This window comes from Ambystoma mexicanum, chromosome 1p, assembly GCF_040938575.1.
Source record: "Ambystoma mexicanum isolate Mex_15411 chromosome 1p, UKY_AmexF1_1, whole genome shotgun sequence".
NCBI classification, from domain to species: domain Eukaryota; kingdom Metazoa; phylum Chordata; class Amphibia; order Caudata; family Ambystomatidae; genus Ambystoma; species Ambystoma mexicanum.
The window spans coordinates 201339136-201363268 of NC_090921.1; positions in this window are offsets into that span (position 1 = coordinate 201339136).

The following is a 24133-nucleotide window of genomic DNA, read 5'->3' on the forward strand; positions in this document are numbered from 1 at the left end:
GAATAAAGTGAAAAAGCAAAGTATGCTAACATTTCACTCTAAAATACTACCACGTTCTTTGGTTGTAGTTTATCATCTACTGTGCACTGTGCACAGGCACAAAGCTATATGTTCTACAAGGTATTTGATTTCATGTGGCTTGAAATATAGTTAACAAGCAATATTGTATTGCTTGCTAAAATGTTATAGTATTCTATTTCGGATCCGTTTCCACTAGTGGCATGCCCCCATCCCAGGTCCTCCCATTTGAGGTACTTAACAGAGAAGTGAGTATAGAGGATATACATCTAATTCAAATGTGACATTATGTACTCACTTTAAGGTAGTTAATATAAGGAACAGAACCAGATTCAGCCCTCACAGCCTCCAATCACAGCCCTCACAGCCTCCAATCACAGCTTCATTCAGGCAAGTCACTCTTAATTTGCCTTTAGGAAATCTGGTCTGACTCAAGTAAAATCTGCTTCAGGCTTCCTCCTGGACAAAGCCTATTCACCTCCATATATTATACAAGGTCAGCACTCATCCTGTTGGACACAGGTTTTTCCTTTCTGCAGTCTTCACCATCCCAGAGATCTACCCACATCATGTGACATTATCTGTATACAATGAGTCTCATTACAATGTCTGCGGTGCAGGAAAAAAGTTGCAGTAATTCCATTACTGCCACATTTTCCACACCACCAAGTGACATGTTTGGTACTCAGTAATTCTGACAACTTTTAGGGGAAAAGTGGAGGATTTACCTCCCACATTTGCGATTTATTGGCAATTATACACCTGGCAGAATTACTGAGTGATGATTCTGCTGATTCTTGAAGAAACATTGCAGCATTTACCTCCACAATTCTGTCACAAATCCCCAATAGAGTTATGTGGACTACATAAAAGGGGACTAGCACTGCCTTCCCACCATGTGTAATCTTGGTACCAAGTGGCGGCAACAATAATTATGTTTGGTGGTATTACAGCAGATTTCCCGCAGGAATACCACCAAACTCATAATGAGGCCCAATCTCTATTATTCCCACCAATGTAATTTACAAATCACACCTTAAAATTTGTCAAGGATTTCCATTGGGTTTCTTAATACCCAGAGACTTCTAGAGAGTACACTCCTTCTTTTGATAGGTCAGAGTTGTTCTTAGCATAGAACCAGTGTGTGTTAAGCACAAATATGGCCGATCATATTTTTTAATATCTCCTCGCACCAATATTACACATAAACGAAATATGTATTTCTAGGTATCCACAATCGTCACAAAAATCAGGGACATGCAACGTGAGTCTATAAGATTCATTTTGACACATTTATTAAATCATATATTTATATTAATTATTAATACATATTAATATGTTGTATTTTGACTCAATTTGTAGGGGAGACACATGGTTTCATAACTCAATTTCATTTAGCACTAAATTATATTGTTGCAAAGTTATGTTGCAAGGTGTGTTTTGCATTTCTAATGTATTTTGAAGTATTCGTGAGTGTCAGGTGTTCATCAACATCTGTTTCTGTGTTTGGTACAACAAATCTAGTGGCAAGAACATTTACATCTATTCAGGAGTTCAGAAAGAGACATCTTAGTAGCAGAAGTATCCACTGTTTTCATTTAGAGGAAACTGTTCCCCCACTGATGGCAGGCATTCACTGACAGCAGATCCCTTGCCAACTGTGAGGCCATTGGGTAGCAGAGCTGCCCTACTGACATTGAGAGTTTAGGTTACCCCGCAACATCAGGGGCGAGAGTAGGTGTCAATTCTTAAAGACTTTATAATTCATGTATATTTGTAGGGATCTTCAATTTCGATAGAGATTCAACCTTCTATGTTTGAGGATTAAGTGCCTCCTCTGTGATTTTATAGCCTAGAAAGTTTACTTTACTACTGCACACTATCATTTCTGAAATGATAAAAACACACTAGCATTTTTTTAGTTGGGTCAACACATGGTGGATTTTCACCAGGTGATCTTCTACAGTTTTACTTTTAACAGGTCATCTACATAGGCCAGAATTCCCTCTTTCTACAAGATCAGGCCTGGCTTTTTGTAGAAATATATTGAAATCCTTTCTGCTGTTAGTATAACCAAACACAGTTTGAGTTCATCACATTGTTACCCCCCAAAAGTAAAAGCAACTTTATATTGTTTTTTTATGGAGTACCAGGACAGTCCAATATCTGTTAGTCAAATCACATGCAAAACATACTTTAGAACCTTGAAACTGTGGAAGCCCAAGGTCGATCTAAGGGACAGGCCACTTTGACCTTTGTAACCAGTTATTCAGTTCCCTTCTGCCTGCCCAGATCTCCAATTTCCATCAGGTTTCAATATTCCTGGTAATGGGTTATTAAATGTACTGTGCATTGGTCAAATAATGTCATGGGATGCTACGTTTTTGACAATTTCCATGAGTGATTATATGGATGAATGTGTTAACCAATATTCTCTTACAAATACTGGTTGCATGTTCGAGTGTGTGCTGTGTGATGAATGGGCGTATGTCCACAAACATAAGAATCAACAAATAGCATATTCTGGAAATGTTGCAATAGCTGCCTGAGTTTCTATCTTTGCGCTTCTGTCTCTGAGGCATCAGCCATACTAATTAGATCTTGGACCAACTGACATGGAACCTGGAAACATTTCTGGGATGGCAATTTCTCAGGTATCTTCAAACTATGTTCAGAGGTCCATTTTTATAGCATTTACTTCGATGAATGATTACTTAGTTTAAGGTTGAGTACTGAATACTATCTCATCTTCCAGCATATCACAAGTAATATCATCCACCCCGTAAGGGTACAGGGAGTACACCATAAAATGTACAACTTGTCAACCATAAAGAATTCATAGTCTGACATCATCAGTATTGCTAGAACAATCTTAATGTATGGGACCAATATAGGGTTGGCTAAATCCATTGAAAAGTGCCTGAAATCAACAGCCATTCAAAAAGAGATAACTTGGGATAAAATTATATTTGGAGATAATAATTGTGAAAGAGATGTTTGGATGCTATAATCATTGAGATTGCCGTTGGGTGTAGATACTGCCTTTGGTGTTGAAAAATGTTTAAATTAATAACAACGACAAGGTTTGCCATTTTCTGATCTTTATTGGCAAAGCAAAATGCTGAGGTTTTCCTAGCATAGGGGATTCCTCTTTGATGTGAATTTAAGCAGCATGCAGCAGCAATTGAGTGGGCCTTCATGTGTTATTAATCAATTCTAAATCCAAATCAAAGTAAATTAACATTAACAATAAACATTCAATGTAACATAAGAATGGAGGATAAGGGCTAAAAAGTCCTAAAGTCTAGCAAAAGAGCTGTGGTTCTCTAAGGTTGAAGGGAATTATCACAGAAATGTGAATTCTCCCCAACACTCATCCCCCCCAGAATAAGGGACTAGAGGATTTAATCCACTCCTGGATGACTCTCCTAATCCACTTGGTCATACGTTCTTCAGTCCTTCAAAAGCCTTAGTCCACTACTCGTTCAACCTGACCTTCTTGGGAAATTTGGGTGAGAAGATCACATTCAAGGGAGAATCTATGGTCCCATAGTTCTCTATGAAGTTCTTGTAATACCCAGTGAGACCTAGGAAGGCTCTCACTTGGGTCCGTGTAGTAGGGATGGCTGAGTCTTGTACAGCTTGCACTTTGCTAGGCAATGGCCATATTTCACCTCCTCCTACCTCATGTCCAAGGTAGACCACTTTACTCTGACCAAGTTCACATTAACTAGTCTTTATGGTTATATGGGCCTGTCCCAGTGCCTGCAAACATATCCTATGTGGTGAAGATGCTATTCCCAAGTGGGGCTCAACACTGCAATTTCATTCAAGTATGCCATGCAGAAGACATCTGACTCATTCATAACTTGATTCACCATCCTCTGAAATGTAGCAGGTGCATTTTTAAGTCCAAAAGACAAAGCCTTAAACTTGAGGAGGCCTCCTGGGGTGGAAAATGCAGTTCTCTCCATGACATGGTCATTATAGCTATTTGCCAATAGCCCGAGGTCAGGTCACATATACTGAGAAACGTGGCTGAACCAAGTTTGTCGACCAGCTCATCTGTCCTGGTTAAAGGGTGGCCATCAGTTGTGGTGACTGCATTAAGAGCTCTATAGTCCACAGATAATCCCAACTCTTTGGTTCTTGCTTTTGGCACTAGTACAACTAGACTAGCCCATGGACTGGTAGATGGCTCAATGACCCCAAGACCAAGCATCTTCTTCATCCTTCCTTTATGTTACATGATCTGTCATTCTGTAACTCCTGCTATTGACAGTAGGGAGACAGTCACCAGTGAAAATATCATGCTGGCCCCAAGGGGTCAAGCCTAGTGTCAGTGAAAACAGAGAGACAAACTTATTCAACAGAGCCTTGCACTCCTCTTGTTGTTACAGGGTCAAATCTGACTCCTTCAACTGTCTCATCTGAGGGTTGTCCCTTGAGGAGATCAGAGAGAGGCTCATTCTCCTCCTCCTCTTGATCACAGACTAAGAGCAAAACTCCTAGTTCTGGTCTCGAAACATAAGCCCTCAGATGGTTAGTGTGATAGATCCTAGGGACCTCCTTTCGGGGTGCCAAAGTCCACTAAATAATTGACCTCTTCAAGTTTACCCACATCCTTGAAGGGCCCAATCCATTTGTCCTGTAAGGCCCTCCACCTTGTAGGTACCGTAACCAAGACAAACTGGTCTGGAGCAAACTCCACCATGTTGGCCTTCTGGTCATGCCAATGTTTGACAAGAGCATGACCTGCTTTTAGGTTTTCTGAAGCTTCTGTCATTATCAGGGCCATCCTCTTCCTGAGGCTGAGCACATATGATATGATATGCCATTCATAACCCGCCTATACACAAGTGTTCAAGGTGTGACTAGGCAAGGGAGGGAGAACGAACGGAAGACAGAGCCAACAATCTTACTAAGCCAAGTAAATTTAGATCGCACAAGTGCAGGGGATGTGGGAGGGAAATGTGCAGTGGGGGGAGTGGGAGGAGGCAGTGCAGTACATAGGATAACAGTAAAATATGACAATAATAAAAGGTGCGGCAAGCAGGTGGCAGGTGCAAGTGGTTGCAAGTGCAAGGGTAGGTGCAGGCCACAGTTGTCAAGTGCTGATAGGGGGCTATAGGGATACAGAAACAGTCCCTAAGTGCAAGGGTTGCCAGCAGGGGGGCAGTGCAGATGTACAACTGCAGAGGAGGGGACCTGGTGCAGAGATCAGAAGGTAGTCAGGTAACCAGTGCAGTTTCGGATTCAGCCAGGAGATCAACAGGGGAGAGGAGGAGAGAAAGCAGAAGCAAAGAGGAAGGTCTTGGGGTGCTTGCAGAACCATAAGTTTTGGTTCTCCTCAAGTTTCAGAGAGGCAGGGAGTCTGTTCCAGAGGGAGACCCCAGCAGAAGAAAGTGATATCCCACCAACCCATTGCTTGGAGAAGCAACTGACCCCAGAAGGCCTTGTGGACAATGCAAAGGGTTTTGAACTTAATCCTCGCCACCACTGAGAGTCAGTGCAGAGATTTCAGTCCTGGAGAGATATGATCCCTGCTCTTGAGGCCAAGGAAAAGTCTTGCATTTCCTGTTTTGGATGAGTTGCAGAGGGCGCAGAGTAGAGGAAGGCAGATTTAGAAAGAGGCTGTTACAGTAGCCAGCCTAGAGAGAACCAGAGCTCTGGAGACAGTGAGCTTCTGGGGGAAGGATAGGAAAGGAAGAATACCTCTGAGGAGGTGCAGCAGGTAGTGTAATTTCTTAGATATGTCAGAGATGTGAGTAGAAAAGGAAAGTGTCCTGTCAAAGATGACCCTGAGGTTTTTAAACTTACAGGTGGGAGCTGGAAGAGGGCCAAGGGAGTCCGGCCAGTGAGAATTAGGAAAGGAGGGAGCAGGTGTGCCAATGAGGAGGATCTCAGTCTTACTGGCATTAAGGCAGAGAAGTTTGGCGGGACACCACTCCTGGATAGCAGACAGACAGTCAGAGGTGAGTGAAGGAGAAGGAGGTGGCGGAAGGGAGCCTGAAAATGAGTTGATTGTCATCCGCATAGAACTCAAAGTTGGGGCAGTGAGTGGCAATGTGGTGGCCAAGAATTGCCAGGTATTGGTTGAACAGCCAGGGAGAGAGGTTAGACCCCTGGGGAACACCGCAGGTAGAGGTAGAGGTAGAGATAGAGGAGAGGAAGGACCCAATTTGGAACTGGGAGGGTCGATTAGAGAGGAAAGAAGTCAGCCAAGCCAGGGCCTGATCGATGATACCCAGGTTATCACAGAGATGGTTGAGCAGGATGGCATGATTGACCGTGTCAAAGTTAGAAGAGAGATCAAGAAAGAAAAGGACACAGGGGGTGTTGGAGTCAAGGTTAGAGAGCAGGTCTTCACGGATGTTCAGGAGACACTGTCACTGGCTGTAGGGAAGGAGCACTCTCCAACACTTCTTTGATCAGGGCCAAAGGGCCTCAGATTGGATGACCATAAAGAAGTTCAAATGGGCTGAACCCAACCCCTGCTTGAGGGACGTCTCCATAATCAAAGAGAAGGCATGGCAGTATAAGGTCCCACTTTCTTCTAAGTGTTTCCTCTAAAGCACCTATCATGCTCTTCATAGTATGGTTAAACCTCTCCACCAATCCATTGGTTTGTGGGTGGTAGGCTGTTGAGAACTTGTAAGCCACACCACAGTTCTTACACATGGTCTGCATGTAGTGGGACATACATTGTGATTCTCTGTCAGAGATGACTTCCTTAGGAAAACCTACAGATACCCAAGAGGGCCTTAGCCACTGCCTGAGCAGTAACAGTTCTCATAGGTATGGCCTCAGCATACATGGTAGCATGGTCTACCACAACCAATATAAATTGGTTGCCTGAGGAAGTTGGATCGTCTAGGGAACGAACTATGTCAATCCCCAACCTCTCAAGAGGGACTCCCACCGCAGAAAAGGGCACTAAAGGTGCCACATTATTGGACCTACTCTTGCCAGAAGTATGACAAGTGTGTCAGATCCTACAGAATTTATCAACATCAGCCCTCATCTTGGGCCAGTAGAAGTACAGAGAAAACCTCTCTTTGGTCCTCTTGAAACTCAAGTGGCCAGCCAGAAGAATCTCATGGGCTCATCAGTAGGTTGGAGCTGTGCCTCTCTAAGAATAGTGAGCAAGGGGTCCACGTCTGGATTCCCCTAGTAACTTATGGTGAGACCCAACATTACTTAAATATGCAAATTAACAAGGGGGTCCAGATGTGGACCCCTTGCTCACTATTCTTAGAGAGGCACAGCTCCACCCTACTGATGAGGTCCAACCAGACCTAAACACATGTCTGGGGTTTCTGTTGATACTCTTGTGCAGAGGAGAATTTCCTTAAAATTTCGGTGCTGGATTGCCCCAGGGCAAGACAAGAACTGAATGTTTAGGATATTTCTCCTCTGTGAAAGATAGTGATCTAAAGACTCTGGGTAAGTCTCTCGTAACCTGGACTATTGTCTGGAAGAGGAACTCCCAGTACCCCCCTTGTTAATTTGAATAGTTGAGAAATCTGCAAATTGGTAGAAGTGTGACCAATTTTTAAAACTGCCCTTATTGCAGGGGTTTCTTTTAAAATGTATTAAACATATGTGTTTTATCAGAACTATAAGGCTTCAGTACTCGGCTGGCTTTGCCTTATCTTAGCTTGAATATTGGTTGGGTTGTGCCTTTAGCAAAGTCCCCAAGGTGTCTCCTGTCCCCCCAGATTATATGTGCCTCCTACGCCCCTGTGTGTGTGTCACCATACAAAAAGTTGATGCCTATGGAGTTTGTCAGACTACAAAAACAGAGAAAACATATAATCCAATTCAGGTCAGAACAAATGAGAGAGTTAGAAACAGGTCTCACTTACTCCAGGGTTAAAATTTAAAAGTCCTAAAGTCCAGCAAAAGAGCTGGTGGTCTCTAAGGTTGAAGGGAATTAGCACAGAAATTAGAATTCTCCCTAATAATAACCTTGCTCTCATCAGCATGTATTAAAGCCTGTAGAGGTGAATGGTTAATTTTGTAAATTTAAATATATTCACGATTTTGGCTCCTTTGAAAACAGTCCATGACACATTTATTAACTTATTAGCACGAAGAACGTAGCTTTGCTTTCTAGAATCTAAATTGAACAAAAAAACATATTGCAGTCAGGAATACACTCTGAGAGATCCCTGGAAAGGGCTCAAGTATCTACACTGCACTCATTGTACTTTAGGAGTGCACCTGTCCAGGTATTTCCTGGAGAGTTCATGTCACCGTGCTCCACTCCTCGTAGTGAACAGTGACAATCTGACAAGTATTTTGTCTCGGTTTTGCATCATGCATAGCATTGTTCAATTCTTCAATCTCTTTTTTACGAGTAGAGTAAAGCAAATGATGTTGTACATCTCACTCTATAGCCATCTTGGACAGTGGGTCATTAAGGCCATGGAAAGCCTGCCAGGTATCATTGCATACATGAACATTTAAAATGCAGTATATGAGTTGTCCAAAAAGCAATATGCTGCAGATATATCCATGAGAAATGAACCTTCACCGGTTACCTGGAATTTACAACAAGAAGACATGTATTTCTGGTCAGAAAGTCACATTTCTTGAAAAATGTATACATCCCATTTCTCCAAACCCAGATGATTATTAAACTCCATCATCGGCAGTCTCTGGTGCATAATCAAAGTTATCAAGAATTTGTAATCACAATGTGCTGATTTAAGTGAGGTGTAAAGGTTATGGCATACTCAATATAACCCATATTTTCAATTTTTTCAGGAGGAATTCATTTATCAGTGTGAGATGTAAATATAAAAACAAAAGAAAAACGATTACGATATGTGATGGGAGAGGTGGGAGGTCTGCAGAAGTGCAATACAGAACGGGTGGCACAGAAATTAATGAATTAGGTCAGTGTTTTCACAAGGTCTACAGTCCTGCAAGCACTAGGTAATCATGTGCCCCAATATCGCTAAAATGTCTACCATTTATTTGTAATTTCTTCCAATAACAATCTGTAAGTGGAACTGTTCTCCTATAATGTAATCCAGAGATGTATTAATGCACTGTAATATATTCCCACATACATGCCACAGCTGATAGTGAGAGTGTTCTCCTGGCATGGATGACAGTGATATGTTCACTATAATGTATTGCTACATTCACAGGGAACAAACTTAATAGAAAATGTATCATCACAGACCTGACACACAAGTATAATAATATTGTCAGGTGTGTCCTACCCTACCCTTCTCAGGTGGCACCCGTGATAATATTGGTTCAGTTACCCTGCAAAGGCAAACACCCAATGAAAGGTAAACTACTGATATTATTGGGAATGTAATTATTATACACTTCAACTACACTAAAAGTGGCAATGCAAATTCTAACAACAAGGAAATCATCAATGTACCAAAAATCAAAATTAACAACAAAACGGCAAGAAACAAATAATTCAAACTTGTAAAAAACTTTGCAGCAAGCAGCATGGAAACAACCAAATTCAAAGAGACTCATAAAAAACCCTGGTCACGAGCCGGCCCAGATAGACAAATGGCTGGATGAAGCAGAGCTCCCATTTGCTGAACATAAAGATGTACAATTAATTTAAAATGAATTTTATAACCTAGGCCATTTTACCAGTAACCATAATTTGGATCTTTTTTTATTTATGTGTCAGTTTTTATGTAATTTCCAGGCGATTGTGGTGATTTAAAATCCATACACCTGCGACTAAGGGAACTGTAATGGCCATCTAAAATGGGTTTCTGGCTGATCAGAAAATGTTCCAAATGTGGGTCAACGGGTGGAGAATGAAATTAGGAATATTGGAAAATTGCCACATGGCCATGCAAAATGGTGCAGACCTGGCTGTCAGTTTAGTTAATTCCCTAGGATTAGCTGATTCAGAAAATATATATATAATGGTAGTTGCAAGTAAAATTATTAATTTTTGCCAAATAACTAGATTTTTGCCAACATTTCACATAAGAACACATGCTGATTGCAAATGGAGCTGCCATATGTCTTCTCCAGAACCAGAACCAATCTGTCCAGATGGGCTGGATTTCGGTGGAGAGAGAAGGGTAACTGTTGTAAGGAACCCATGGTGGCAACAGTAAAGATAGACAAAAGAGATCACAGTTCAAGGGTGTTTATTAAACTGTATAATGGGTGAGAAAAACACCTAAGCTAAACCTAAATCTAAGATGGGAGCAAGCTGCGACCATCAAATAATAATAAGGCAGTGCTAGTGGAATCTTGTCAATAAAAGGGCCTATACTAAAAATAAAATGATTACCAATCCTTATTGCTAATTTACTAAATAGTGTGGGATAATGTTCTCAAGAAAAGAAAGAAGTGTTCATCAAATGATAAGTCAGGATGCTATGATTGGGTCTCCCTTCTCCACGTTTTTAGCACAGGACAAGGCAGGACCTTTGAGCACAGCATGCTAACGGGCCTCACCAGCAAGAGGTTACAGTTCCTTTCAACGATGCTGGGACCTTCAGTGGCCAAGTCTCCTTCCTGCAAAAGTCTCTTACCTTAGAGGGCCAGCTGTACCAAAATAACAAACAAACAAAAGTTCCTTCCATAATATTCTATGTTGTGTGATTGCTCCTCACCGCTTGGACCCCCCCCTCAGCCAGGCTCTGATCCTTCTTGTTATGTTAACCTCCCTCAATCGGGTTCACTATGGCCTTTCTCTCAAAAACTTATAATTTCAACACTCTCAATGACTTCTTAACCAGTTATCCATTGTGGACATCCCTCGGCCGGGTTCACACTTGTCATCAAAATGTTCTTGGGTATATTACTGCTTATCCCAATTCGCGAGCTTCCCTCTATCAGGTTCACATTTGCAAATTTCACAGTTCGATCAGTTTTCTTCAATGTGTCAAAGACTTTTGAGTGTACTAGGGGTTTTGCTCAACCCTCGTAGGACCACGTTGACACTTCCGACAGGCCTCTTGGCTCTTGTAATTCCAACAGAACAACATAACCCAGAAAGGCTTCGATCAGAGTCCTTCGAATGAGCGTCCCAGCGATGCCAGACCACACTGCTTCTGAACCTTTTCCTGGGGTGTCTTTAAAGCTCAATTACCCATGTTTTTGTTCAACAAGGTTGCCGCCTGCAACCTTGGGCCCAGCAAAGTTTGGTTTTACTATCTGTCTTATCCGACTCACCGGCTGTGCTGAACGATTGGAGTTTCTTGTCTCGGGTGTCAAGGACGGCACCACTTCTCCCCACTTCGGTTATCAGCATGGGAGGTCCCTGTCACACCACACGGCAGCTGGACTTCCCGGTGTTATGGTTTCCCTTTTGGAGGCTTCGCAGGTCTTAATTGAAATGGGCAATTTCCTTCTCATCGTCCCTCCATGTCTCTCCACCTTTCAGCTCCATTTGTACTGCTGGTCTGGAATAACTGCTTTCTAGTGCATTCGGCCTTGTTCGAAGTGTGCTTTCATGCTCCGCCTTTTATCCCTGTGGGGAAGGAAAAGGGCCGTCAGGTGTGCGTAGTTATTATCAATTGCCTGAGCCTGCCTGACCCTTGTGTTGGGACATTTCAGGTAAACGGCTCAGGTGTCAATCCTTTGTCTGTCACGGTGTGGGAAAGAGTTTGTGTTAGAAAAGGAGGGTAGAACTTCTGAATATCCTACAGCGTAGGATGGGGAAAAGGTGTTATAGGGAACGGGATACCGCAACTCACCCGTCAGTGTCCCACTTCCACTCCCAATGACCCCCCCATCCAGGTGATCCTCCTGAATGATTCACCCCCAGGAACTGGATCCAATAGTGATGACCATTTCCTGGCCACCTGGATTACAGATACCAGGGGACTAGTGGGTGAGACACCTTCAGGTTTCTCACACTGTCCAATCCTATTTGCGAGAGCTCTTGCAGGGCGCTGCCCCAAAATTGTAAGATTGATGGTGTCATTGCTGCTATATAAGGGGGCTTGCTGTGTAGTTCCTTTGCTTATTAAACAAAAAGTATTAAGTTAATTAATTCCTTTTGACAGAACACTACAGGGTGATATTGTTAAAATTCGAAATTAACAAAGTTCATTCCCAGTGTGCGCTTTAAAATTATAGAATATAATTTAAATGGGTAATCATTTTTGTTTTGTTGACACTGACTTCTTGAAGGAATAGGGGTGTATATATTCTTAAATCACTCCAATTTTTTGTCCAACTTTCCTCAAAACAGGCTTTTCAGTGTAGGGGGTCTGAAATCCCAAATTCTTCAATCATCCTCATTTTTCTGTCAGACTTCCCCAACCCAGACCAAAGTAGGATGGGGTCTGAAAAACAACTCGCTAAATCACCCTCTGTTTATTTTAAAGCAAACGTCTGTATAAATTAATAATTGCCATATGCATTGGCTCAAATATTTTAAACTGAACTGCTAGCCTTTATGCATGCAGGAACATCAAAATTGCACAGCACTACATCTATTAATTGTGTTAACTGACCAGTGTTAATTATTTCTTGAATTTAAATTGAGATCAAGTATTGTGATTTGTGTGTTTCTTTGTTCTTAACTAATTTGTATAATAGATTTGTGTAGTAAGAAGTTAATGGTGATCCACAAAGAGGTTGGTGTGTGTAGTTTGTGCAATTATTCTTAACATCTATTTCATATAAACATAAATATATATATATATATATATATATATATATATATATATATATATATATATATATATATATATATATATATGAGAGAGAGAGAGAATTAAATAACAGAAGCTGAACTCTCTAATATCATCCGCAATCTGAAGCCATCTTCCTGCCCTGAGGATCTCTGTCCACCATCTAAAATTAAATAATCTTTTGACTGTCTTGCCACTTTTGTCATTAAATTAGTTAATTCCTCCTTTGTCATCTCTACAGTACTGGCGTCTCTCAAAAATGTCTACATTTCACCTGTTATCAAGAAGGTCTCTCTTGACCCGGCTGCCATAGAGAACTACCGTCCTATCACCAATGCTACTTTCTTGTTGAAGATTCTGGACAGTGTTGCTTACCTGCAGATTCAGAAACATATTGAATAGGGAAAGATTGCAATCCGTGCAAAGTATTGAAGATTCTGAAGGATTCTAAAGTTGACCTAAACAGATTTTGAGTATTAAGAGACTGGAACTGGTTGTGAGGTTACAAGCTAGAAGAGCTGATGCCTTGGGGAAAAGGAGCCCTGAAGCCCCTTTCTTTTGTGAACTCTCATATACGACCACCAGTTCTTTTAAACTCCCTTACCAATCATTGAAATTTCATTCTCAAGGATTGGTATGGACATTGTGGGACCCCTACAAATTTCCAAACTGGGAAATAAATACATTCTGGTGATTATGGACTATGCAACACAGTACTCAGAAGCCTTTCCTTTAAGAGCAAACGCCACACAAAAAAATGTTGAAGCACCTGCTCCATTTCTTTTCACAAGTGAGGTTTCCAAAGGAGATATTAATCAACCAGGGCTCTATTTTCATGAGAAACTCATGGGGGAAGTTAAATAACTGTTGACTATCACCACATTACAAGCATCTGCATATCATCCACAGACAGATGGCCTTGGTAAAGATTTAACAAAACCCTAAAGACCATACTGTGAAAGTTGGTGGAACAGGATGGCAGAAATTGGGACCAAATGATTCCATGGGCCTTATTCACAGTTAGTATTGTCAGGTGTGTCCCTCAGGCTTCCACTGGATTTTCACCATTTGAATTACTTTATGGGCGGGAATCCTGGAATGTCCTGGATATGTTGAGAGATATTTGGGAGGAGAGATAAGAAGCGCCATTACCACTCTCCCAAACTGCAACTAGGCTTAAAGAAAAAATAATTACTGTTAGATCTTTGGTACAAATCAATATGGTCAAAGCAAAAGAACAACAGAAAACCTTATGCCAAAAAATTCTCTTTGAGATATTTTCCAATAGGTCAGAAAGTGCTTGTGTTATTGCATACTTCGGAAAATAAACTTATATCAAATGGCCTGGACCACATGAGGTGGTGGAACAAATGGGACTGTGTAAGTATAACATTACCCAACCCGACAGTCACCGAAAAAAACAAGTCTGCCATTTAATTCTGTTAAAAGAATGCTGAGAAAATCCTTCAAAGTACAATACCATCATATTATCTTGTCTGCTACCAGATGATTCAAATAATACTGCCTTGGTTTCCTCTTATCTTAGTAACAGCCAAAAACAAGACCTGTATCATCTAATCAGACAATTTACTGATGTGTTTAGGGAAGATCCTAGAAGATTGAAGGATATTTATCATCACATCCGCACTCCAGAAAGCAAAGTGGTACTTTTAAAATCTTACTGAGTATGCAAGTCCTGATACCATCATTAAGGAAGTTAAGCAAATGCTAGACACTAACATCATCATCAAACCATCTAATAGCCCTTGGTCCTCCCCTATCGTGTTAGTTGCGAAACCAGATGGAAGTTGGAGGTTCTGTACAGATTTTAGAAAGGTGAATGCCTTTGCTGCCTTTGATGCATAGCGATGCCATGCATTGACCATCTTATTTAGCGGTTGAATAATGATGGCTACCTCTTAAGAATAGGTCTTACAAAAAGGTTATCGGCAGGTTCCACTATATGGACCTCACAAAGAGAAAACTGTCTGTGTTACTTCCTTAGGACTGTTCTAGTTTAACGTTTTGCCCTTTGGTCTGCATGGAGCTTCCGCAACATTTCAGAAATTGATGGACACAATTTTACAACCATACTTGAATTCTACACGACAATGTGATACACAGTGAAACATGAGATGATCACCTTTGCACAGTCATGAGAGCATTGTGAAAAGCAGGGCTAGCAGCTACCCCTAGGAATTGCAAACTGGCTCAATCAGCAGTAAAATATTTAGGCTTTTCTGTGGTACTGTCCAGCCATAGCAGGAAAAGGTGAGAGCTGTTCTCGATACCCCACACCAAAAACCAAGACAGACCTGATAGCCTTTTTGGGGTTAATCGGCTACTTCCGATGGTACATTACAAATTTCTCCATCAAAACCTCATGGGTTACCAACAAACTGAAAAACGCTGAGCCCCAAAACATCAGATGGCATGAGGAAGATGAGATATGTTACACCACCTGAAAACCACCTCTATTCCAGAGCCCCATTTTGAAAGTAGTGGATCTCTCTAAGGAATTAATCTTTCAAACCGGTGCTTCCTTAATGGGACAAGGAGCTGTCCTATCTCAAAACCATTATTGCCTGGAACCTCTGATATTATATATCAGTCAAAAACTGTTTCCCAGGGAGAAAAACTTCTCAGTCATTGAGTTAAAGGCACTGCCAATGAAGTTGGTAGTGATACATCTGAAGGACTATCTCATGAGTCATACGTTTTGACTAATCACAATCCACTCCCGTTAGTGTGGATTTCCTAGAGAAAATAATCCAGCCCAAGAGTTAGGCATTAGTTCTTGGACCTTCAACCTTATTGCTTTACTGTGGAACACTGAAAGCGTCAAAATCAATGTAATGTTTACTTTCGCTCTCGGTTTCCCTGTGAAGCATTTGCGTCCAAACCACAATGGGGAAGTGAATGTGAAAAACCTGAAGGCATTTCCACACCTACTCCCCATGGATCCTCTTCTCAAGTGGCCAGAGAAAGGCCATCAGTTTTGGATCCTGACCCTGGGGGTGGAGATGTGAGGGAGGATCACCTGGGTGGAGGATCCCTGGGGAACAGGGGAAGAAATTCTTTGGGCGAGAATGGTATACCCCTTTTCCGTGTGAGAATCAACCTCCCCCTCGACCTGCCTTTATAGGCTGTTGTAAACTGTGTCCCCTCATTCATACCATTATGTACTGGGAAGAGGAAGAAGCAACTGGGAGAAGTGTACACTAACATTCAGTTACACCACTCTGGTGCTGAGAAAAGGAAGAGGCCTGGGAACTATTGCATGGGTCAGGCATGTCCACAGAACACAAATAATTGCATTCAGGCAATTGAATTGATGGTCTCGCACATGAAAGCTGTTAACCGGTGACAGGTGCATAAAAGGTGTAACCATCAGTTGGGAAAAGGAAACCAGCAGGAGAAATGTCAAACTGAGTGTTGCAGACCTGAGAGGGGAGAAATCCTGCTGGAGAAAAGGCTGCTGAGGAGGATCCTCCCTGGAGGCCAGGACGCAGGCAGTTACCAAGGAGAGACGCCACCGGGGGCCAAGCGGGCCGTGAAGGACTCAAGACTGTCTGACCCTCTGTCGTCGGGCACTTTGAGGCATGGAAGAGACCCTCACATTGTAAGCCACCGGTAGCATTCGCAAGTAATGGGAGGAGCAACTGGAAACACACAGCAAGACTTCAGGAAGGCGAGCGCTGCTTGCAAAGCTACACAGACATGTGTGCTGAACTGAGAACGAAGAAGGGAGCCACCCGGAGTAGTCGCCATGAACCAGTGAGTGAGGCAGAGAGATCACTCATACCGGGCCGCTCCTGGGGATTTGTGCAAGGCAGATGTGACTGCGGATGAATGGACATATGAATGCCTGAGGGAACAGAAACCCTAAGCCACTTTCTTTTGTGATCTGTGTTGTTGCCTTGGGCATAGGACCCTGAGGTCTTACGAACAGCTGTGTTATCCTTCTGGGAAAAAAGTACCCCACTGGTGTCTTGGGGGAAGGGAAACGCAAGACACTGTGAACTGTGTTATCGTCTCAGGGAAGGGAACCTCGAGGCCCCTTTATTTTGGGAACTGTATTTGAACTTGGGGAAGGGCACTCCAAGACCTTTTGTTGGAAATGTTTTCAACTTGGGGAAGGGAAGCTGGAAAGCTAGCCAAGAGATGGACAAAGCTTTGTTTTAAACACTATTCTTTCGGCTGCTGATATTCCTAAACATTGTTTAGCTGTAGTTGTAAGGGCAAGTATAGGTTTTGGCCACAGACAGACTTTCAAGTTGAACTTACTGACTCAGACTAGCCTTACATATCGCCCCTCTCTTTGAATCTCCCCGACCTCACTGAGCCAAGAAGTAGGTTTGTTTTGCAAATTAAAAAGTTTATTTGAAGAATTGAACAATATATATATCACACTTTTATCAGTAAAATAATATCTGAATGGCACACTTATGAATATGAACAGTAATCAGTAATGGGTAATATCACAATATCAACAATCTCTTTACTCAGTAAGGAGTAGGAATAGGTAGGATAAGGTAGCAGAGAATACTTTATATGATTCAAGGAAATGCAAGATGAGAAAGAATGCAGCACAGAAATAAACTAGATACGGTTTCAATCAAAAGACAATATATTCACTTTTTCCCCTGTTATTACTCACTCCCCCCACTATGCAATATGAAGAGATGGAAATGAGGGCACACAGGTTTCAAGAATACACTCAATAAAGCAGTTCAATTCCAGTTCCCCCAGCAAGTGTAGAGAAAACAGGTATGATTTTAAAATAGGTCAAAAATACTTTTGAATGGGATAGCAATGAATGGGAAAATATGCCAAAATGATTTTAATTCACTAAAGGAGATTCAGGATTAGTGAGAGTTACTTTGAATTGGTTCAAGTGAACACTCACAATGGTTCATGAATGATTAGCAGATTGAAAACGAATTTCAGCAGTTGCAAACAAGAAACAGCTATTTGGACATGTGGTGAAAGAGAGCTAAATTGCAATTTGTGGCAACTTTTCCACGTGCAGAAAAACGTGAGTGCGGAAAAAGTATAAGGGATGTAATTTTAGGTTCGTCGGAAAGCTTGGGGTCTTAGCTTCAAAATGACAGTTAAATTTCAGTTCTAGGACGTGCGGTTCAAAAATTATGGAGGTTTTTGTGTTACAGCCCTTCTAATGGATTCTCCGTCTCCGCCTTTACAGGCATCTATTTATGTGGTTTTCCCCCGCAACATGGAGGAGCCGGGAACCACCGGCAAGGCTTCCGTCTTTCTCGACTCTCATTACGAGCTGGTAGCTATGCCCCAACTTCCGGAATCACATATCCGGAGACTCGAACATCAGACGGATGCGTTGCTTCTCTAGTCAGAGTTGCACAGCGCTCCGTAAGTTCGCTTATCTAGCTACTTCTCAAACTTACTCTTGAATTGTACCTCCCTTCTTGGAGTTCCTTGAATTTACTTTCTTCTGATTCCTTTTTGATCTGTGTTGTTAGATATTTTCAGTGACTGTTCGTACGTACGTGGCTAATAGTTACTTCCTTCAACAACCAGCTTTTTCTCAAGGTTTGTCCGGAGCATAGCGTCACGTTGCTAGAGATTCATTCTTTAGTTCACTTGTTCTACTCTGCAAATAGACCATTAAACTTTGTTATTCCTTCGTCACATGTTAGGAAGCAGACATAGGAATATTCTGCAGTCTTCCGCCCTAAGTCTTCTGGATAGTTAAACCCCTTCATGTCAACAGAGTTACGGGTACTTTGGTAAGGCTATATATTCCCTGTTTTTCGGTCTTCTGTTTCTATCTTGATTGAGATTACTGCATTTGAGCATAATCTATTTACCTTCTGCTCTATTAGGTTCCTTACACTGTAGCCTTTCTGTCACTATCGACTTGGCTGATAGTAATCAGGAATCTGTCCTTTTCACCAGGGCAAGCCCTTCCTCCACTCCTAGATTTATTATACATTTGTGGTATTTTCCTCTCTTCTTAATCTTTATTCTATTTACATTAGAATTCTTCACCAGGGGGGATTTTGCCTGCACTAAGTTCCCGTGTAGCACTAAGAAGACACCACTGCTGCCCACAGGAGTCTTAGCACCCTAGCACCCTAGCAGCTCACCACAGGGTTTTTTCCCCTTTTGGGTTTTTCTCTGGAGGCTTCATTTATTCATAGCCTATTCCGGCTGAGAGGTGGAGGGGTTTCTAGGGGAGACTCACTCTTACTCACGTTCTGCATACTACCTAAATTGTTGAAGACCTGGTGGAGGTAGGACATATGTAGATGAAAGTGCATTTCAAACCATAAAATATAACATTTTGTGAAGGTAGATTGTTTCAGAAATAAAGTCAAGATTTCAAAAATTACAGATCACGCTTTAAAGAGTAGGAATCAATATGGACTTATACTAAAGACACTCAATGGGCAGCCACCAGAACAGGGCGCCTCCGCTCTAATCTCTGTCCGTCAAAACACTTGTCCCTCTTCAGAAAATATCAGCGCAAAGATCATTATTGCTACAATTATCACAAACAATATAATGAGAAGAATTCAGGATGGACACACAATTCTATAATGCAGTTCTGGATAAGTGGAATGGATGGAATTAGATTACTTTAAACTAAGAGATTGGTATGGATAGTTCTAGACTAGATACTCAGTCATAGGCTTTAGAATGGAGTGGGCCTCGTCAAAGATCTGGTCAAGGGTTTGGCTTCACTCGCCACCGGACAGGTCTCAGGCACTCTGGGTTCTGCTCTCAGCACTGCACTGCGGTCTGGGCGGCCTCTTGGACTGGATCTGATGGGTTCTGGATACAGCGCTGCTTTCTGGGTCTGGATCTCGGTTCTAGCACAGGGTTCTTAGCTAGAGCAAAACAGCTCAATCAGGCTGTTGAATGATTTAGTTAGGCCCCATGGAAGTTTAGGGGTTAGAATCAGTTTGCAAAAGATTCTGAAGGCCTGCTGCAAAGAGTTCAGTTTGGGTTAGGCCTCTGCTTCAGGAATCTAGAGTTTGGTTCTAGAGTTTGGTTCTAGATCTGGAGTCTGGAGTCTGGAGTCTTCCTGCAGGGTGCTATGCCAAGAAATCAGTTGAGTAGTGGAAAAATGTGTGTGTCCTATCTGTCCTCACAGTCCCTATTTATGTATTTCTAAAGTGGGTGGGGAGGCTGATTCTACAATGCCCAACCCTCTAAAGATCTGATAGGTTAGAGGATTTCCTATCCCCTGATTGGAGAAAGGATCAGCGTGTCAGAATGAGTCAGAGTGATGCTGTGTTTATGGTCCAAAAGAAATCCCTCCCTTTTGCTTTTACATAGAACATATATTTTTCCCAAAAACATATTTCCCCAGATACAGAAGTTGTTGAGAATACATAATTACATGACAGATTGCTTAAGGTACATTTCTGTTCAAGTCCCATGTTTCTACGAGCGTGGGTTCCGAAATGACAACATTTTCACACTTTTGGAGGGTTTCTCAATATTCATTCTGCACCAAATATGATGCATGCATATCCTCTCTGAGCATATTACTGTAAACATTCATGTTTCTAGCATAAACACAGTATCTACAATATGAATAAATTCCGGGGTTTGGTCACAGAACATCGCACTGATTTCAGCTTAGTCTTAAACTGTGAGTGAATTTTTCATTTTCACAATCTCAAAGTTTCACATTTTTGTCAGTTCAGTACACTTTGTTATAAGCATTTTTTTATAAAATATACATTTATTCCAATGTTAAATCCACATCTCAGTCTGGTCTGCCGCCAGAGCTGGGCTGACTCAGAGGGTCACATATCTTGTTTCCTGCCAGCAGTGTGTGGTCAGTTACACCCCAAATTAGCATTCCCTATTCAGTCAAAGGCATCTATTGTTCCTTTCTCCGGGCTGCAGAGAAAATATCCTCCCCTCTTGATTAGCATGCCAATGCGACATCCTCCTTCTGGTGGGAATGACAAGGTGTGAAGTGTTCTCAGGGGAAGCAAGTCTTTTGGAGTTTTAATTGCATCAGGTTACTTTCTGATCAATTGTAACATCGTTCCTTGTGAAAAAATAACACTTATAAACTTAAAATAAGCAACATATCTTTAAATCAAGTCTTTTTCAACATGAAATCTCTGTGTGGCACTCTTACATGGCATTTTGATGGAATTCTCTTCTTTGGCATAGTTTGAGTTGAATTCTTAAACTTTACACAAAATGGTTTAAAAACGCTGGCTTTCTGGTAGAGGTGAGCAACGGTATTACACTCATTTTGACAGCTGTCTTTCCATCAAGTATCTTTAAAATAGGATTTTGTTCTGAGAACATATGATTCTTGCTGAGATTGTATTGCTGTGGATGCTTGCAGTAAATGATGTAGAATACCGAACAAAGAGCATGATCTTTTAGGTGATTTGTGAGCCATGATTTTAGCAATTTCTGACAATCAAGAAAATGGATTTTCAAACAGCTCTTTGTTTCTTTTTCACTCAGCATTGCTATTTCCAAGTGGTTTCAGGCTACTTTGTGGGTAGCCCAATGGTGGTTTTTGACAGCGGTCTCCTGTGTTACCACTGACATAGGCACAAAGTAGATGGTGGCCTATTTTTCAAGTTTTCGCTGCACAATTTCTGGTTATTTCTAGTGAGCAGCATGCTTTCCGGCTGCCATTATGATGTTTCTGCTGCCAGCAATGCACAGTGATGTTGCAGGGCTTGGATGAGTGGGTGATACATCCCACAAGCCCCCCTCTTGCGATGGCCATTGAACTTCCATCAATGGAACTTCGCAAGACTGGGACGTTAGCCTCATCTCTCTGGATTCCACAAATGGCAAAGTTCATCGTCTTTTCCTCCATCAGGGGTGGATCTATCGGTTCTCCTCGCCAGTCCTAATGGGAGTTTTGAGCGATACCCCTGGCTCCTCGGATATTTGCTCCCGGTCCCCGGGTCATCCTCATTGGTCAGTCTCCATGGTTTATCTCTCTCTCTCTCCTAGGATGACAAAGCAAAAACATATTTGTAGACATTTACCCACCACTATTAATGTAGTGGGGCGGACATATACATTTTATAAATCAGGAGACATTTGCATTATTATATTTTATAGACTTACAGGCCGATTCATGGAATTAATGTGCGCTGAAAATGCCCACGCAAGCGTGCGAAACCGTGCGAATCGCAGTGCAAGTGCAAAAATCGCAGCAAAACCCGCGCACATCGATTCATGGAAGTCCATGCGCGAGTAAAAACTGGGATGAGCGCTAAAAATCTGCATGGCGCACGCCGGCTCACAGGTCATGTAACAGCGTGCGCTAAGGCCACAGCGAAAGTCCACATAGCGCGGCGCACATAACAAAAGTAGGCGTAACACGGGGCGTGACATGCGGAATGGGGAACAACGCGTGAAAATGTGGGCGTCACGGGGGAAGTAAAGGAGGCAAGTGCGCGGAACGGCCATACGCTTGCCTACAAAACGTATTCATGGAATCGAATAGGGCAAACCAATGCACCCTCGAAGACGCGCACAGACCTAAACACATACGCCACACGAAGGCAGGCGGTAGCGTCCCTGCGCATGAAAAAAATGTGCGCCAAAATGTGCGCTAACAAAAAGCATGTATATACAGCTCTGATGATTGTCCCATACAGTGGCACACTAGGACAAATGATGTGCAAAGGGGTACGCGACAAACACGAACACCCGCTGTGTCCAAAATAGCGTGTGCGTGTATTTCGAGGGTGCGCGGGAATTTTCACACATGATTGGCCTTGGGCCAGCGGGGTGCGTGTAAATCTGGGGTTGCAGGAAGATGCACACGCGATAGGCCCTGTGCGAGAGGGATGTGTGTATTCCTGGGGTTCGTGTGCAGTTTCACACGTGATTGGCCTGGGTACGTGTAAATCTGGGGTGCGCGGGAAGTTTCACACGTGATTGGCCTTGGGCAAGCGGAGTACGTTTATTTCGGGAGTGCGCGGGAAGTTTCACACGCGACAGGCCCTGCGCGAGTGGGGTACGTGTATATCTGGGATGCAGGGGTGTCCTACACGTGAATGGGCAGTGTGGGTCCTCCCAGGTGTTCCCTCTACACCCTCCACGGCCCCTGCAGGCAGCACACACTACAGGGGACTACCCTGCACCCCTGGTCATGTCCTGCACGCAGCCCATCCGCCATGGGCATAAACCCCAGTCAAGCCACATGTCACCTTGCACTACTGATCACCAACGCATGACCCTCTCCACCCCCACCCTCCAGCAGTGCAGTGCACCTGCCAACAGGCCCACACTCATGTCGCACTCATGTCCCCTTGCACCCCCACCCCCCAGCAATGAGGGGCACCTGCTAGCAGGCCCCCACTCATGTCCCCTTGCACCCCCACCCCCAGCAGTGCAGGGCACCTGCCAACAGGCCCCCACTCATGTCCCCTTGCACCCCCACCCCCCAGCAGTGCAGGGCACCTGCCAGCAGGCCCCCACTTGTGTCCCATTGCACACCCACTCCCCAGCAGTGCGGGGCACCTGCCAACAGGACCCCACTCATGTCCCCTTGCACCCCCAACCCGCAGCAGTGCAGCACACCTGCCAACAGGCCCCCACTCATGTCCCACTCATGTCCCCTTGCACTCCCACCCCCCAGCACTGAGGGGCACCTGCCAGCAGGCCCCCACTCACGTCCCCTTGCACCCCCACACCCTAGCAGTGCAGGGCACTTGCCAGCAGGCCCCCACTCATGTCCCCTTGCACCCCCAGCCCCCAGCACTGAGGGGCACCTGCCAACAGGCCCCCACTCATGTCCCCTTGTACCCCAACCCCCCCAGCACTGAGGAGTACCTGCCAGCAGGCCCCCACTCATGTCCCATTGCACACCCACCCCCCAGCACTGAGGGGCACCTGCCAGTAGGCCCCCACTCACATCCCATTGCACCCCCACCCCCCAGCACTGAGGGACACCTGCCAGCAGGACCCCACTCATGTCCCCTTGCACCCCCACCCCCCAGCAGTGCAGGGCACCTGCCAACAGGCCCCCACTCATGGCCCCTTGCACCCCCACCCCCCAGCACTGAGGGGCACCTGCCAGCAGGCCCCCACTCATGTCCCCTTGCACCCCCACCCCACAGCAGTGCAGGGCACCTGTCAGCAGGCCCCCACTCATGTGCCATTGCACACCCACCCCCCAGCAGTGCGGGGCACCTGCCAACAGGCCCCCACTCATGTCCCCTTGCACCCCCACCCCCCAGCAGTGCAGGGCACCTGCCATCAGGCCCTGACACATGTCCCCCAGCCAACACATCACCACAATCTAGATCCCTGGCCCTTATGGCCAGCCTCAACATGCTAAAGACCCACCCAAGTATTGCATCCACCCACACAGAAATGCCAATCACATGATACAACCCCAATGGGAAGTATGTAAATGAACACATGTCCGTCACACACATACACAATGGGTGCAAGTGAATGTCAAAAACCATATCATG